The sequence below is a fragment of the Nomascus leucogenys genome, chromosome 9 (assembly GCF_006542625.1).
Source record: "Nomascus leucogenys isolate Asia chromosome 9, Asia_NLE_v1, whole genome shotgun sequence".
Classification (NCBI taxonomy): domain Eukaryota; kingdom Metazoa; phylum Chordata; class Mammalia; order Primates; family Hylobatidae; genus Nomascus; species Nomascus leucogenys.
This window is the reverse complement of record NC_044389.1, coordinates 34,660,504-34,675,098: the sequence shown is the minus strand read 5'-3', so window position 1 is coordinate 34,675,098 and position 14,595 is coordinate 34,660,504. Positions and strand designations below refer to the sequence as shown.

Genomic DNA, 14,595 nt, shown 5'->3' with positions numbered 1-14,595 from the left:
CCTGCCTGCGAGCCCCGGGTGGCTCCCTCCTCCCCTCTGCCCGCGGCCCGCCCCCTCCTCGCGAGCTAACGAGTGTCTCTCGCGCGCTCCCTTCCCTCCGCGTGGGTGTGAGTGCGCGATCCTCCTACCTCGGCCTTCTCCCCATTGTTTCTTCGCGGCCACCACGAGACCCCTCCCCCCAGTGCTGTTTCTCCCTCCCCCGCCCCGGTGTAAACGGTGCCTGTGGGGTCCCCCGAACCCTTTCCTCCGCGCGTAGCTCCTCCTCTCCCGGGCCTGGACCCCATTACAGGCTCTGTCCTCTCCCCTCCCCCTCTCCCCCGGCTACCGCTCTCCCTCGCCCCCTCCCCTCAGCCGGTCCTCCTCTTTCTCTCCCTCTCCCTCTCCCTCCTCTTCCCCCTCCCCATCCCTTCCCCCCCACAATGCAGTTCGCGGCGCGGCGGACATGGCGCTGGAGTCCTGAGCTCGTCGTGTCCCGGCCTCCAGCGGCGGCAGCGGCGACGGTGGCGGCAGCAGGAGGCGGAGGGAGAGCGGGAGCCACTGAGATGAGGAGGCGTCGCGCGCGCCAGTAGCTCGCGGGCCTCGCAGGTACGAGGTTCCGGCCGCGGGGCAGCGCCGGGTGCCGAGGGGGTGTGCTCGGGAAGGCCGGGAGGCCCCCGTTTCGCCCTCCCCAGGTGCGGCGCTTCGCAGGTGTCGGGGGCCTGGCCTGAGAGCGTCTCAGCCGCCCCTTGGGGCCTGACACTTCTTTCTTTCCTGGAACGGGCTTCGGGTGTCCCAGGGGAAGGCTGAGGTAAGGGAGGTAGGGACGGCGGCCTGGGCGGCCTGAGGAGGGCATTGGGGCGCTTTGGGGATGAACTCTACACTGTGGCTGGGGCTCCCGGTCCCGGACCGAAACCTGTTGTAGACCAGAGGGGCGGATTTTGAGTTAACGGGATTGGTTTGAACATTTCTCTTGGGTGCAGTTACGATTCCCTGTCATGTGTACCTTTTTCTTTCACCCTTGCTTAGACATAGGTGACTACATAATGTATATAAATGTATACACGCATATGATACATACTGAATGTTTCCCTGGGCTCGTCCTTGTAGGGAGAAGGCAGAGGTGTTTGTGTGGATTTCGTTTCTTGCTCGCCCGCCTTCACTCTCCCTCGCCCCCCAGTCGAAAGGTGGTAATGCGCGGTTTTGACGTGGGTAACTGAGATTCGTATTTGTAAACAGATAGCGCTCTCCTAGTGTGTTGCACGCCTCTGCGAAGGGTTTCAGACTCCTGTTGGTATCTGGATTGCGAAAGAATGAGATGTTTAGACCTGAAAGAAGCATATCAGCGGGATTTCTAGTCGTACTTGAATGGGATGAATTACTGTTGCATTAACAACATTGATTACACGTTTTCTTTTCAGAAGATTACCAAGTCTTAGATGACTTTTGCGTGAGATCTTAGATTCCGTATATCTGCTTCTTCATTTTGATAGTAGTTCCTTACACATTTGACCTGCCCTATCGTGATCTTAAATTGTGTCCAGAAATGCAATTCGAATTGTGTATTGTTGGCATGCATTTAGTAATTAGCTCGAGTGGATCAGATTACCTTTTATTTCCAAAGATTTTTTCCCTCCAGTCTTACAGCAGCGAAATGTTTGTAGCACTTGATGAAACAGAACATATCCTGTTTCTGTTTTTAAAGTAATGAGAACTGTTAGCTAATAAAATTGGATAATCCTAGTCGGATATGATAATTTAGAGAGAATGCCACACTGAGGTGTTGAATTGTGGGATGGTTTAAAAAGAAAAGCCGACGTGTGTGTGTGTGTGTGTGTGTGTGTGTGCGCGCGCGCTGAAATTTTCTTTAGGTTCAGAACTCATGTATGTCACTACACTGCAACGTAGTACTGATTAGTCACAACTTGTAAAATGATGAAATATTGATTCGCTTAAAAAGCTGTGCTTAAGATAACTCATTAGTGTCTAGTGTGCTATGTTGCTTTTATAAACAAATTTTTAAAGAGTGCTTAGAAACCATATACTTTGGGGAAGATAAGAATTTTAAGTCGTTTTATGCTTTAAAAATATTTATATTTAATATAAACAAAAGAAACTTTTAAAACTCTTAGATAAATTTTCCTGCTGCTTGCAGTTTTTCACTTGGCAAGTGTGGAAAATGAAAAATGAAGTTTTCTTAAAATAATTCAGAAATGGAAGTGAAAGTTAATGACATTTGATATTTTAAATCCAGCAAACATTTAAATATAGAAAAGAAATTTAAAGTATTTTCATTGTCATAGGCCAAGTTGTTAGTACAGATAAATTAACAAATATTGTCGTGCATATAAGTTCAATTTTATAAATTCTAAGTGACACCTAAAATTACATTTATTTTTAGTTGCTGGAGCTAGAACAGTAGTGTCTACGTTTTAATTTTAGACCTTTTAGAATCAAAATGTATAATTATAAATTTCTCTGATTAACAAAGAGCTGTTTAAAGAGAATTTTTATTAGCTCTCAGCAGATTCATTTTAGAGTAAGTAATTAGAATTTTTTTTGTCTCAAAGTTAACCTTGACATACAAAATAAGTACCATTAATTATGTTGTGTTCTCTACAGAATGTCAAATCAGGATCTGTTGGTCAAGAAAGGTGTTTGAATTTATTCACTGTAGAAAGTTTCTAGTTTCAGAGAAACAAAATAACCAACACTTACCTGTAGGGCCTGGCCAGGTGGCTCACGCCTGTAATCTCAGCACTTTGGGAAGTGGAGGAGAGAGGATTGCTTGAGCGTAGGAGTTTGATATCAGTCTGGGCAGCATAGTGAGACTTTGTCACTACCAAAAAATAAAACAAATTAGCTGGGCGTGGTGGTGTGCGTCTGTAGTCCCAGAAGCTGAGGTGGGAGGATTGCCTGAGCCCAGAGTTCAAGGTTGCAGTGAGGCACAATTGCGCCACTGTACTCCAGCCTAGGCGACAGAGTAAGACCCTGTCTTAAAAAAAAAAAAAAAAAAAAAAGCAATACTTACCTGTTAATGTTGATGCCAGAACGTTTTGTTTGACAAAACAGAATTCAATGAGTTGTGTTCCTTTTTCAAATAAATTACAAATACTTGAATTGATTAAAAAATATTAAATTCAGTTAAAGCCACTGCTGTAGGATAGAAATATGTTCTAAAAATGAACAATTCTAGAAAGACCTAAAAAAGACAAAGGAAAGGGACACCATAGTTTAAAACAGGATATGTAGACTTTTTCTGATTAATCTTAGAGCAATTAGAGTTGTTTACATGGTACTAACTGAATTGTTCTAATTCTAGAATCCTAAATAATTACATAATTTGGGGGAAATGTTTAAAAACCATCATTTCTGCAGAGTATTTTTCTTTCCTTTTTTAAATCTTTATTTTATTATGTACAGACTGTATTCAAATAAACCACACACTCTGAAAAAGCAGGTTCCAACTTTTCCTCCAGAGTATTTCTTATAGACCCAAAGAGAAGAAAGGGTATATGAATGCAAAGATTAATGTTAGGATTTTCCCCCCTTAAGTGAGAGATTTGTGTGGTGCCTTATGTTCAGATTATTTTTATGTCAAATCATCTCATTGGATATCTATAATTATGAGTTGAGGGAGAGAGAAGGGAACCAAAATTTTTTAGAGTGCCTGTTTTGTTCCAGGCACTGTGCTAGACACTGTTTATGCATTTTTTTTTTCACTTGTTCAGTGTAACCCTTTGAAACCTGTTTATAGGCAAGGAATCTTTGACTCACAGAGGTTAGTGATTTGCTGAAGATCATAGAATTAGATTTCAAAGCAGATCTCTCTTCCTAATATAATGTATATGTGATGTTACTTTTCAGGTGTATTATTTTCTCAATTATTTAGAATGGGAAACTGCCTAAGGTTGTTCATTCATTCATTCATTTAAACATTCATTTCATCAAACATTTGCATTTGTATCAGTCTACATATAATACAGTAAATTACAACACACTAGATTGTGGGAGTTGAGAGGGAAGAAACTACCTCTTGAAGGGTGAGTAGGAGTTTGCTAGGTGGAGAGGAAGATGGACTGGAGGTTGGAGGTCATTCCAGACCTAGGGAATAACATGCAAAGATGATAAATTGTAATGAGCCTTGGGGAGTGGGTGAGAGTGAGAAATTCAGTGTGGTAGGAATTGATATGGATAGAATGGTGAGATAAATGATTGGAAGTAGCAAATTGTGAGGGACCATTTATGTTGTATTAAGGTGTTTGAATTTTTATCTTGTGAGATCACCAAGTGAGATAGTGGTTGAGCTGTGATTAGAACTTTGTTTTCTGACTCCTAGTTTTGTATTTCTTTCTCCTTGGCTTCTTTGCTAACAGAGTTTACCCGTTTTTAGTGGACAGGCAAGCCGCCTTTTCCATACCACTCTTCTCTCCCTGTATTCTAGACTTTTATCTTGAGGATTCTGTGATCCAAATCTTACTGTCCAAGAACTTTTAATTTTTTAGAAAAGTCTTTTGAGATGAGAACACCTCTGGGGGAAATCACCTTGTTATACTACTTAGGAAGTTTTTTCACTTGTTGGCTTGGATTAGTTGACTATTTTCTAGTTTAGCTCCAGAAAACAATAGCTTAAGGTGTTGAAGAGCATGGGCTGGAAGAAGGGAGACGCTATTCATGCAAGTTTGATGTTCACCACTACAGATGGGCAAAGTCCTAATCTTTACATAAGGCGTCTTGTACTTTTAAAAAGAAATAGGTATGTTTGTTAACCACACAACAATCTGATTGCTTTAAGTGGGTATTTGATTTACAATGATAATAGATAACGTTGCATAGTTACTACGAGCTAATTTCTTTGTCAAGATCTTTGAAGTGTTAACTTAGTCTTCAAAACAACCCTTTTTATATTATCCTCATTTACAGACGGGGAAAGTCTATGTAGAAGGGTTGAGTACCTTGGACAATATCTTATAGCTAGTTTGCTGCAGTCAGGATTTGAATTCAAAGTGTCTGAGTCTAGAGTCATAGCTGTTTGCCACTATACTGTGTTGTACCTTCAAGCTTAGGGTGTCAAAATTTTGTGTTCAGAGAGTATTAAATTCTGTAGTCACATAGGTTGTCAAAAATATTTTGCAAGTATGCAAAGTATCAATTATAAAGAATAAACCTGATTGCATTTTGTCAGTGTGTAGTTTAATAATATAATTATTAAATTAAATATTTGACTAACACTATAGTTTAAATAATTGACCAATCATTAAGTGTTCATTGAGTGCTAGTCATGTGCTGAGTATCAGTTTAGGCCAGTGGTATTCAAACTATGTTTGGGGATCTCTTGGAGAGGGGTGTCTCTGAGTCAAACTGTTTTCATGGTAATATTAAGACACAATTTGACTTTTCCCTTATTCCCTGGTCTGGAGTGACATGTGAAGACTTTATTGCTTTGATGGCTAATGTAATGTGTAATAGTGTATTTTTTTTCCCATTTTTCTTTGAGATATAATTTACAATACCATAAAATTCACACTTTTAAAAGATACAATTCAGTAGCTTTTAGTATATTTATAAGGTTGTGTAACCATCACTATTTAATTTTGGAATATTTTTATCCCATAATGAAACCCAGTTCCCATTAACAATCACTCCCCATTCCTTCCTCCTCCAAGCCTTTGGCAAGCACTAAGCTACGTCTCTAGAAATTATGGACATTACATATACAAGGAATTATATAGTATGCGGCTGTTTGTGCCTGGCTTCTTTCACTGAACTTAATGTTTTCAAGGTTGGCCATAGTGTAGCATGTTTTAGCTTTTTTCTGGCTGAATAGTATTACCTTCTATGGAGAGACCACATTTTGTTTAACCATTCATCATTTGATGGACATTTGGGTTATTTCTACTTTTTGCCTATAAGGAATACTGCTGCTGTGAACATCGTTAAAAGTTTTTGTGTGGATGTACATTTTCATTTCTCTTGGGTATATACCCAGATTGTAATTGCTGGGTGTTTTGATAAACTTATGATTAACTATGAGGAACTGCCAAACTGTTTTCCAAAGTTGTACCATTTTACATTCTCAGTGGCAATGTATAGAAGGTTCCAATTTCTCTACATCCTCACTATCATCTAGTGGGTGACACTTCACCCACTATCTCACTACCTCATTTTGGGTTTGATTTGCATTTCCCTAATGATTAATAAGATGTTGAGCATCTCTTCATGTGCCTGTTGTGCATTTGTCTATCTCCTTTGAAAAGATACCTATTCAAATCCTTTACCCGTTTTTAAAAATTGTTGAGTTTTAACAACTCAATATATTCTGGATACTAGATGCCCCCACTTTTTTTTTTTTTGAGACAGTCTTGCTCTATCACCAAGACTGAAGTGCAGTGGCGTGAACACGGCTCACTGCAGCCTCTGCCTTCTGGCCTCCACCTCCTGGGCCTCAAGCAATCCTCCTGCCTTAGCCTCTTCAGTAGCTAGGACTACAGGTGCATGCCACCATGCCCAGCTAATTTTTTTGATTGATTTATTTATTTTTGTAGAGACAGGGTCTCACTATGTTGTCAAGGCTGGTCTCAAACTCCTGGCCTCAAATAATCCTCCTTCCTCAGCCTCCCAGAGTGCCAGGATTACAGGTGTGAGCCATCTCGCCCAACCTAGACCCTTTTTAGATATATTATTTACAAAAATGCTGTCTCATTTTGTGGAGTGTCTATTCACCTTAAAAAAGATTCTAAAAATTGTGATAAAATGTACATAACAAAATTAACCATTTAGCCTTGTTTCCAACTTTTAAAAATTGCAGTAAAATATACATAGCACAACATATCATCTTAATGATTTTTAAGTGTATCATTCAGTGGTATTAAATACATTCATAATGTTGTGCAACCATCATCACCATCCATCCCTATAACCCTTTTCATCTTATAAAACTGAAACTCTATACCCATTAAATGATAATTTCCCGTTCCCTTCTTCCCTCACCCCTGACAACCACTATTCTGTCTTTACGATTTTGACTACTCTAAATACCTCATATAAATTGAATCATACAGTATTTGTCTTGTGGCTTATTTCACTTAGCATAGTGTCCTCAAGGTTCATTCATGTGGCATATTGCAGAATTTCCTTCTTTTTTAAGGCTGAATAACATTCCATTGTATGGATATACCACGTTTTGCTTATCCCTTTGTCTATGAGTAGACACTTGGGTTATTTCCATGTTTTAGCTATTGTGAATGATGCCGCTGTGAACATGAGTGTACAGTATCTCTTAGCCTGCTTTCAGTTTTTTTGGTGTATACTCAGAAGTGAAATTATTGGATCATATGTTAATTTTATTCTTCTTCTTCTATTTATTTATTTATGAGACAAGATCTGGCTCAGTCTCCCAAGCTGGAGTGCAGTGGCATGGTCTTGGCTCACTGCAACCTCTGCCTCCTGGGCTCAAGCCATCCTCCCACCTCAGCCTCTTGAGTAGCTGGGACTGTGGGCTCTTGCGACCACACCTGGCTAATTTTTTTTTTTTTTTTTGTATTTTTGTAGCGATGCAGTTTCACCGTTTAGCCCAGGCTGGTCTCGAACTCCTGAGCTCGAGTTATCTGCCTGCCTCGGCCTCCCAGACTGCTGGGATTACAGGCATGAGCCATCGCGCCTGGCCTATTATTATTATTATTTTTGACACCTTACATCATTGAGTATATTTTTAATTTTTTGAGGAACTGCTATTTATTTTCCATAGTGGCTGTACCATTTTACGTTCCTACCAACAGTGCACAAAGGTTCTAATATTTCCACAGCCTTGCCAACAATTGCTATTTTCTATTTATTTAATAGTAGTCCTGTCCTATGGGTTGTGAGTTGGTATCTCATTGGAGTTTTGATTTGCATTTCCCTAATGATTAGTGATATTCAGCATCTTTTCACGTGCTTGTGGCGATCTGTATATCTTCTTTGGAGAAATGTCTATGTCAGCCCTTTGCCTATTTTTGAATCAGGTTTTTTGTTCATTTTTTGGAGTTGCTATATATTCTGGATATTAGTCCCTTATCAGATACATGATTTATAAATATTTTCTTCCATTTCTGTTCTGTGGGGTTCTTTTTTTTTTCTCTTGTTTCTTTTTTTTTTTGAGACAGAGTCTTACTCTCTGTCACCTAGACTGTAGAGCAGTGGCGCAATCTTGGCTCACCACAACCTCCAGCTCCCAGGCTCAAGCAATTCTCGTACCTCCTTCTCCTGAGTAGCTGGGATTACAGGCGCTTGCCACTACTGCCCAGCTAAATTTTATATTTTTAGTAGAGATGGGATTTCACCATGTTGGCCAGGCTGGTCTTGAACTCCTGACCTCAAATGTTCCACCCACTTCGGCCTCCCAAAGTATGAGGATTATAGGCATGAGCCACCATGCCTGGCCTTTACTCTGTTTCTTTTCTGTTTTTTGTTTTGTTTTTTTTTTTTGGGACAAGGTCTCACTCTGTCCCCTAGGCTGGGGTGCAGTGGCGCAGTCATGGCTCAGTGCAGCCTTGACCTCCCTGGGCTCAAGAGATCATCCCACCTCAGCCTTTGGAGTAGCTGGGACTACAGGCACATGTCACCACGACACTCGAATTTTAAGATTTTTGTAGAGACAGGGTCTCACTATGTTGCATAGGCTGGCCTTGAACTCCTGGCCTCAAGTGATCCTCCTGGCTGGGCCTCCCAGAGTGCTGGGATTATAGGTGTGAGCCACCATGCCTAGCCTGGCCACCATTTTACTCAGTTGATAGTGTCTTTTGATTAACAAAAGTTTTAAATTTTCAGCCAGTCTAGTTTGTCCATTTTTTCTTTTGTTGCCCGTGCCTTTGGTGTCATACTCAACAAATAATTGCCAACTCCAATGTCATGAAGCTTTTCCCTTCTGTTTTCGTCTAAGAGCTTTATAGTTTTATGTTTCTTAGTTATGGTTTTATAGTTACAAGTTTAGGTTTCTTAGGTCTTTGATCCATTTTGAGTTAATTTTTGTTAATGGTCAAAATTCAATCTTTTGCAGGTGGATTACCAGTTTTCCCAGTGCCATTTGCTGAAAAGACTGTCCTTTCCCTATTGAATAGCTTTGTCATCCTTGTTAAAAATTATTTGAGCACATATGTGAGGGTTTATTTCTGGTCTGTTTGATTCCATTGGTCTATCTGTCTGTATTTATACTAATACCATACTATTCTGATTACTGTAGCTTTTTTTTTTTTTTGAGACGGAGTCTCGCTCTGTCACCCAGGCTGGAGTGCAGTGGTACGATCTCAGCTCACCGCAAGCTCTGCCTCCCAGGTTCACGCCATTCTCCTGCCTCAGCCTCCCGAGTAGCCTGGGACTACAGGCGCCCACCACCACACCCAGCTAAGTTTTTGTATTTTTAGTAGAGACGGGGTTTCACCGTGTTAGCCAGGATGGTCTCATCTCCTGACCTCGTGATCTACCTGCCTCGGCCTCCCGCAGTGCTGGGATTACAGGCGTGAGCCACCGTGCCCGGCCTGATTACTGTGGCTTTGTAGTAAGTTTTGCAACTAGGAAGTATGAGTCTTCCACCTTTGTTTTTCTTTGTCAAGACTTTTGGCTATTTGGGGTCTCTTGAGATTCCATGTGAATTTTAAGATTGATTTTTGTATTTCTGCAAAAAATGTCATTGGGATTTTGATAGGGATTGCATTAAATGTTTAGATTGCTTTGGGTAGTGTGGACATTTTAACAACAGTAAGGCCAGGCGTGGTGGCTCATGCCTGTAATCCCAGCACTTTGGGAGGCTGAGGCGGGTGGATTACCTGAGGTTAGGAGTTCAAGACCAGCCTGGCCAACATGGTGATACCCTGTCCCTACTAAAAATACAAAAATTATTTGGGCCCAGTGGCAGGCACCTGTAATCCCAGCTACTCAGGAGGCTGAGGCAGGAGAATCACTTGAACCCGGGAGGCGGAGGTTGCAGTGAGCTGAGATTGCGCCATTGCACTCCAGTCTGGGAGAGAGAGCGAGACTCCACCTCAAAAAAAAAAAAAAAAATTAAGTCTTTTGGTCTGTGAACATAGAATGTGTTTCTGTTTATATATTTCTAAATTTCTTTCAGCAATATTTTATAGTTTTCATTGTACATGTTTTTCACTTCTTTGGTTATGTAATTCCTTAGTACTTTATTCTTTTTGATGGTATTGTAAATGGAATTTTTAAAATTTCCCTTTAGGTTATGTATTGTGTTTAGAAATGCAGCTGGTTTTTTGTGTGTTGACTTTGTATCCTGCTACTTTGCTGAATTCATTTTTTAGTTGTTGTGTGTGTGTGTGTGTGTGTGTGTGTGTGTGTGTAATCTTTAGGGTTTTCCACATATAAAATCATATTATTTGCAAACTGAGATAATTTTACTACTTCTTTTCTAATTGAGATGCATTTTGTTTCTTTTGCCTAATGGCGTTGGCTAGAACTTCCAGTACCGTGTTGAGTAGAAATGGTGAACACAGGCCGGGCATGGTGGCTTATGCCTATAATCCCAGCACTTTGGGAGGCTAAGGTGGGTGGATCACCTGAGGTCAGGAGTTCGAGACCAGCCTGACCAACATGGAGAAACCTTGTCTCTACTAAAAATACAAAATTAGCTGGGCACGGTGGCCTGTAATCCCAGCTACTTGGGAGGCTGAGGCAGGAGAACCACTTGAACCTGGGAGGCAAAGGTTGTGGTGAGCCAAGATCGTGCCATTGCACTCCAGCCTGGGCAACAAGAGCAAAACTCTGCCTCAAAAAAAAAAAAAAAAAGCCGGGCACAGTGGCTCATGCCTGTAATCCCAGCACTTTGGGAGGCCAAGGCGGGCGGATCACGAGGTCAGGAGATCGAGACCATCCTGGCTAAAACGGTGAAACCCCGTCTCTACTAAAAATAGTAAAAATTAGCCGGGCGCAGTGGCGGGAACCTGTAGTCCCAGCTATTCGGGAGGCTGAGGCAGGAGAATGCCGTGAACCCGGGAGGCAGAGCTTGCAGTGAGCCAAGATCGCGCCACTGCACTCCATCCTGGATGACAGAGCAAGACTCCGTCTCAAAAAAAAAAAAAAAGAAATGGTGAAAACAGACATCTTTCCCTTGTCTTGATGTTAGAGGAAAAGGTTTTCATTTTTATCATTGAGTATGATGTCTACTGTAGGTTTTCCTTAGATAGCTTTTATTATATTGAAGTAGTTTCTTTCTATTCCTAGATTGTTGAGTGTTTTTATCATGAAAGGGTATTGAATTTTGTCAGCTTCTTTGTCTGCATCAATTGAGATGATCATGTGGTTTTTCGCTTTGTTTGGTTAATGTATGTTACATTGATCTGTTTTCATATGTTGAACCATCCTTGCATTCCAGGAATAAATCCCATTTGGTCATGGTGTATAATTCTTTAACTGTGCTGCTGAATTCAGTTTGCTAGTATTCTGTTATGGATTTTTGCATGAATGTTTATACTATTTTCATTTTAAGCCTCAGCCTCCCAAGTAGCTAAGCATACATTCAGTGACATTAAATTTATTTACATGATTGTGCAACTATCACCACCATCCATTTCCAGAACATTTCCATTTTCCCAAGCCGAAACTCTGTCCCCATAAAACAATAAATTCTCATTTCCCTTGCTTCCTAACCTCTAGCAACCACCATTCTACTTTATTTCTCTATGATTTTGACTGCTCTAGGTACTGCGTATCAGTAGACTCATATAATATTTGTTGTGACTGGCTTCTTTCATATAGCATAATGTCTTCAAAGTTCATCCATGTCATAGCATGTGTCAGAATTGTCTACCTTTTTAAGGCAGAGTAGTAGTTCATTATATATATGTCCCACATTTTGTTTATCCATTCATCTGTTGGTGGATACTTGGGTTGCCTTCACATTTTGGCTATCGTGAATAATGCTTCTTTGAACGTTGATGTTCAAATACCTGTTTCTGCTTTTGGTTATTTGGGCATATACTTAGAATTGGAATTGTTAGATCATTCTACGTTTAATTTTTTGAGGAGTTGTCATACTGTTTTTTCATTTTCTTGAGTGTGCTCATTGAAATACAAAAGTTTTAAATTTGATGAAGTCCCATTTATCTTTTCTTTAGTTTTCTCTGCTTTAAGTGTCATACCTAAAAAATCATTGTTGATCCAAGATTATGAAGATTTACTCCTATGTTTTCTTCTAACAGTTTTACACTTTTAGCTTCTACATTTAGGTCTTTCATCCATTTTGAGTTTTTTTTTTAATGTGACATGATGTAGGAGTTTCTTTCTTTTTTTTTTTTTGAGATGGAGTCTCGCTCTGTCACACAGGCTGGAGCGCAATGGCACGATCTCGGCTCACTGCAACATCTGCCTCCTGGGTTCAAGCGATTCTCCTACTTCAGCCTCCCAATTAGCTGGGATTACAGGTGCCCGCCACCATGCCCAGCTAATTTTTGTATTTTTAGTAGAGATGGGGTTTCACCACGTTGGCCAGGCTAGTCTCGAACTCCTGACCTCAAGTAATCCGCTGCCTTGGCCTCCCAAAGTGCTAGGATTACAGACGTGAGCCCCCGTGCCCAGCCTGATGTAGAAGTTTTACTTCTTTTTTTTTTTTTTTTTTAGGATAGAGTCTCGCTCTGTGGCCCAGGCTGGAGTGCAGTGGCGTGATCTCGGCTCACTGCAACCTCTGCCTCCTCCCGGGTTCAGGCAATTCTTGTGCCTCAGTCACCCTAGTAGTTGAGATTACAGGCGTACGCCACCATGCCCAGCTAATTTTTGTATTTTTAGTAGAGACAGCATTTTACCATGTTGGCCAGGCTGGTCCCTAACTCCTGGCCTTGGGTGATCTGCCTGCCTTGGCCTACTAAAGTGCTGAGATTACAGGCATGAGCCACTGCATCTGGCCAGTGTATTCTTGTATTTGAAAAATTTCTCAGCTTTACTAATCTAATGATGCATGTATCAATAGATATAACACACAAAGACAAAGGTTCTTTGGATCCTCAGTATTTTAAGAGTATAAAGGTATTCTGAGACCAAGAAGTTTGAGAATTACTGATTTAGGCTCAGAGACATACTCTAGTACATAAACTTGGACCAAAAATTGGGAGTCATGTTTCTTGTAGTCATATACCAGTCCCATTTGTGTTATCTTAGGCAAGTCATAAACAGGGTGCCTCATTAATGTATAAAATGGAAATACTACAAGACTATAGTAACTTCACAGATGTGTAAGGATAAGTGAATGGGCATGCTAGACAGGTAGTGTTTGTCTTTTTTTCTTTTTTTTTTTTTTTGAGTCGGACTCTTGCCCTTTCGCCCAGGCTGGAGTGCAGTGGTGCGATCTTAGGTCACTGCAATCTCTACCTCCCAGGTTCAAGTGATTCCTCTGCCACAGCCTCCTGCGAAATCGGACTACAGGTGCATGCCACCACGCCCTGCAATTTTTTTGTCTTTTTAGTAGAGATGGGATTTCACTGTGTTGCCCAGGCTGATCTCAAACTCCTGACCTCAGGTGATCCACCTGCCTTGGCCTCCCAAAGTGCTGTGATTATAGGAGCCACCGCGCCCTGCCCTGCCATCTTTTTTTAAAACTGAAAATTTGTAAGAGCTCCAGGACTTTTTGTAGGAACTTGTGGCATTGTTAATGTGGGTAATGTCTTGAACATTGCTTTTCTGCCCATACCTGTTTCCTCAAAGCCAGGAAATATATCCGTAGTTTACTACCTAATATCTATTCTTCGTTCTCTTGTGAGACTGGTGTCCTGATGGCTATATTTCTTATCTGACATTGTCATTTCAATCTAGGAATCTCTAGGTCACCCCTTTATATTCACTGATACTTTGGTGTAATTCGTGACATCCATATTGGGCAGTTGGAAGCATAACATTGAATGTATCTAACACTTTATTTCCTTAATTTCTATCTTCTAGTGATATTCAGCTCTACTTTCCTTGATAGCTCCTATTCATATGATTCAAAATGATTCTTCTAACCAAAATTTTCTGAATTATCTGTATATGTATTTTTAATGTTTCTTTAGTTTTTTTTATCTATCCCTAATTTCACTGTAAAGCCTCTTTTTGGCTTTATCCTTTCCCTTCATCAGCATGATTACTGTTGTGTTCCTTACCCTATTGAAATAGTGATTCTGTAACTTCGCAACCCAGTACAAATTATCTACAAATTGTATAACTAGTGGTGGCTCACACCTGTAATTCCGGGATTACTTTGGGAGGCTGAGGTGAGAGAATTGTCTTGGCGCCCTAAAGTGTTGGGATTACAGGTGTAAGCCACTTTACCTGGCCTCAACACTCTCTTTAACTTGGTGATAAGTAAGGCAGGAATGAAAGGAAAAGGAGATATGAATTGCACTGTCTTTCCCTTTCCTTCTGCATCATCATTTTTAGAATAAATGTTTAATTCAGGGAAGTAACACTAGTAAGGAAAGATATGATAGGATTCTTTGACCATTCATGTTTCTTTTATCTTCTTTTTCCTTTTTCTTTTTCTTTTTTTTTTTTTTTTTCGAGACAGAGTCTTGCTCTGTTGCCTAGGCTGGAGTGCAGTGGCATGATTGCAGCTCACTGTAGCCTTCGCCTCCCGGGTGCAAGTGATCCTCCCACTTC

The 14,595-nt window shown here is 40.8% G+C and overlaps 1 protein-coding gene across 6 annotated transcripts in view; it reads left to right on the top strand.

The window, feature by feature from the left end:
• The first annotated feature begins 401 nt into the window (after positions 1-401).
• Positions 402-14,595, top strand: part of TUT4 (terminal uridylyl transferase 4) — a 133,234-nt gene continuing 119,040 nt past the window's right edge. For all 6 annotated transcript variants that reach the window (XM_030818813.1, XM_030818810.1, XM_030818809.1 and 3 more), the window contains exon 1: positions 402-585. The gene's annotated coding sequence lies outside the window, so the exon portion shown is untranslated. The remainder of the gene's footprint in view (positions 586-14,595) is intronic.